Below are 3,914 nucleotides of genomic sequence, written 5' to 3'. Positions count from 1 at the left end.
CGTGGCACCGCGGAAGAACGACGCGGCTGTCAGCCAATGACGCGGCCAGGACAGGCAAGGGTGCTGCCCCCTGGCCGCTTTCCTCCTTGCGATTGGCTGCCCTGTACAGAAGGAGCCACGCGTCCCTTACGGAGATTCCTCCTGACCTTTGCACGGCGATGAATCATCTTCGAAGTAGGCAGATTGCTGGTTCTCTGCCTTAGCCCCGAGGGTATTGCGAGGAATCAGTATCAAGGGAAACGCGGAAATGATCTAACGAGAGCTGTAAACTGCTCTTTGTTTGCGAGGGGTATCGTCTTCATCTTCGATTCCTTAGGACCCGCGTTCCCACCCACCCTCCTTTATTGATAGATAAATGGAGGCCCTGAATGGGAAAAGGTCTGCTAGAAAGTTAGAGGGGCTCTTGCCCCAGTGTAACTTACTTTCCACCAAAGTTCCCAATAGCCAGAGGCTCTTTTTAAGATGTAAAAGAAAAAATAAATATGAAATGCAATTCCAATCCTCGTTTAAAATCCTCAGTGGCTTTCCTTGACATTTACAGATAATATCAAATTTCTCCCTATGCCCCCGAAGCCCTGAATGCTCTGGGCCCCGGCCCATTACGCCTCACGCTCCTCACGTGGCATCTCTCCCTCCCTCAGCCCTCTCCCACCCATCCTGGCCTCCTTTGCTTGCCAAGCTTGTTCTCTTTCCGGACCTGAACACTTGTTCCAGTACCTGGTTTCTACTTGTCTCTCAGGTCTCAGGCTAAACCCCCAACCGCCCTTTCCTCAGCGACTTCCTGCTAGTCACTTCCTAGCAAGTAGTCTTGATTTAATTATCTGCCACGAACTGGGCACTATCCGATATAGAGTATATGTTAATTTGTTCACTTTTCCTCTTGTACTGCCTGCGGAGGCCCACAGATGACGATAGGGTAGATGGGAGTGGAAGAGAACCGATGAAGGAAGCAGCATGGTTAACTTCCTTTTCTTCCCTTTCCCATGAACTTCTTCACAGTCGTTTAAGGAACTCCCTTTCTTAACCTGAGATGAGCCTCAGATTCTGTCACCCACCAGATTCAGAACTTCCAAAGTCACAAGCCATATCAGAATCAGAACACTTGGGTTCTAATCCTGGTGCTGTCCCTTACCTCTGGGGACAAATCACTTAATTGATGTTCTCACCTTTCCAAGGGTAATTAATGGCCCCACACTCAGAGTCCTGGAGGGGATCAAGTAAAACAATGGGTGTTAAAGTACTTTGTCAACTCCCTATAAGCTGCAAAACAAGCAGAATGACAACAGTTGACAGTTGCTGGATATTTATCTCTGGATGCACAAAACTTCACATTTATTATATTAAGCCTCACAGAAGCTTTTGAGGAGGTGCTATATTGTGAATCTCCCTTTATAGGTGAGGAAATGAGACTCAGAGATGTTAGGTGACTTGTCCAAGTTAATAAATGACAATAGCATGATTTTAACCCAGTTACATCTGCCTGCAAAGCCCACTGTTAACCTCTACACTCCCTGTGTTAGTCAAATGTAAGAATCTATCCCCATCCTTGCATGTAACAGACACCACTAAAGACTGGCTTAATTTAATAATGGCTATCATTTTCTCTCTCTTATTCCATACATTCTGATCTACTTTGCAGATGAGGAAACTGCATCTTGGAATATTGTTACTTAACAAGGCCACTCAACCGACAAGTAGTGGATTTTGAGGTGGGACAGAGACGGGTTTTCTTACTCATAGGTGTCAGTCATTGGTGCCTCTCTCCCTCCCAATTCAGCATCCCAGGCTGCTATTTAATGTTGTGGTCCCCCCACCTTCCCACAGACATATCCCCAGGGACCTCATAGAGGTAGATTTTGGTCTGCCACTCCTACCTTACCTTCATCATGCTCCAGTTCTCTGCAGCAGGAACCTAAGGTGTGAAACAGATAGCCAAATCCCTACTAATGGAGAGCTGGCTAAATAATAATCTGCTTTTCCTCAATAACAGTACGTCAGCTGCCAGCCAGCCAGAACCCAGATCTCTTCACCCCTCCCAACTAAGCCTGGGCATTTTCCCTCCTGTTGGTCTCAGGGTTCACAGAGGTGACTGGCAGCTGGAGGGTTACATATTGTAGCCATTACTCTGTCCCAAACTGCTTTCCAAAGAGTAACTAATGATGTGTTAACTAGGGATGTTATGGGCCAGCAAAGAAGTCATCTCAGGTTAGAGACCACTTCAGGATTCACTTCCTCAGCCCTTCCTGACTACCCACTCTTCCCAGGAAGGACAGGTCACCTCCTCTGAGACCCCATTATTGAGTGGACTGTTCTGATTTGCTATTTGGGATTCATTTCCGCTGCTACAGCTAGTTTTTAATTTAACTTGATTTTTGGGACTTCCCTGGCGGTCCAGTGGTTAAGACCCCATGCTACCAAAGAAGGGGGTGCGGGTTCGATCCCTGGTCAGGGAACTAAGATCCCATAACCCACATGCCATGTAGTGTGGCCGAAAAAAAAAAAAAACCTTGATTTTTCTTAGAAATAGGTAACATGTGCAAGTAAACATTCAAAATATCAAAGAGTTTACAATTAAAAGTAACTCTCCCTCCCATACTATCATTCTTACCCGAGCATCCCTTTCTGGAGGCAAACACAGCACCAGTTTCCTGTGTTGCCTTCCGGGTTAGTCTGTACCAGCAGTTCTCAACTCTGCTGCACATCAGAATCTCTTGGGGAAGTTTTAAAAGATAAATATATTTTGGTCTCATCCCCAGATATTATGACTGAATTGGTATAGAGTGGGCTCAGGCATTGATATGTTTTAAAAGCCCTCCAGAAGATTCTAATGTAACCTAGGGCTGACAAACCAGTGATCTATGCATGTACAAGACTCCCCGAATCAATCAATCTTTCTCTCTCTCTCTCTCCCATATATATGCTTTTTTAAAAAAATAAAATGGGCATTCAATATATCCTATTCTATACTCTTAAAAATTAATAATATTAAACCTTAAAAATTGTTCCATCTGAGTGCATAAAGAGCTTCTTTATGGCTATCTACTGCTAAGTAACAAACCACTCCAAAACTTAGTGGCTTAAAACAACAATAATCATTTTGTTATTTCTCATGTTATAATAATCATTTTGTTATTAGAAATTTGGTAAGAGCTTTAATTAATTAAAAAAAAACCAAATAGTGCTTTGAACAATTGTAGGTATTTTTTTCTCTGCCCCCTCTCCCCCAATTCCTAAAGGGGGCTTGGCCCTTCATTTTTATTTATTTATTTTTTAATCTATTTATTTATTTATTTTTGGCTGCATTGGGTCTTCGTTGCTGTGCAAGGGCTTTCTCTAGTTGCGGTGAGCGGGGGCTACTCTTTGTTGTGGTGCACAGGATTCTCATTGCAGTGGCTTCTCTTGCTGTGGAGCACGGGCTCTAGGGGCGCGGGCTTCTGTAGTTGCGGCTTGTGGGCTCTAGAGCGCAGGCCCAGTAGTTGTGGCAAATGGGCTTAGTTGCTCTGCGGCATGTGGGATCTTCCCGGACCAGGGCTCGAACCCGTGTCCCCTGCATTGGCAGATGGATTCTTAACCACTGCACCACCAGGGAAGTCCTTGGCTTGGCCCTTCTTGATCACTTGCCTCTCAGGGCTGCTCTGTGGCAGGGCAGGAAGTAACTATTCTCAGACTCAAGAAGAGATCCCCTCTTCCTTTTGGCCTTTGAGGGAAATTAGACTGAATTGTCCCAGAGAGGGAAAGAAGGAGGGCCAGGAGTCAGGAGGAAAGGAGATTGTTGAACGCTTCCCCCATGAGGGCTAGGCTTTGCAAAATCTTTGAGTGGCAAGGACCTGGGCCTCTTCCTGCCCTGGAGATGTGGGAGGGTTTGCCACATGGGTGACTGTTGGTGGCTCTGGGAGCCTGGAGCCACAGCAAGA

Source organism: Pseudorca crassidens, chromosome 3, assembly GCF_039906515.1.
Source record: "Pseudorca crassidens isolate mPseCra1 chromosome 3, mPseCra1.hap1, whole genome shotgun sequence".
NCBI classification, from domain to species: Eukaryota; Metazoa; Chordata; class Mammalia; order Artiodactyla; family Delphinidae; genus Pseudorca; species Pseudorca crassidens.
The sequence above is the reverse complement of the archived record's forward strand: the minus strand, read 5'-3'. Positions refer to the sequence as shown.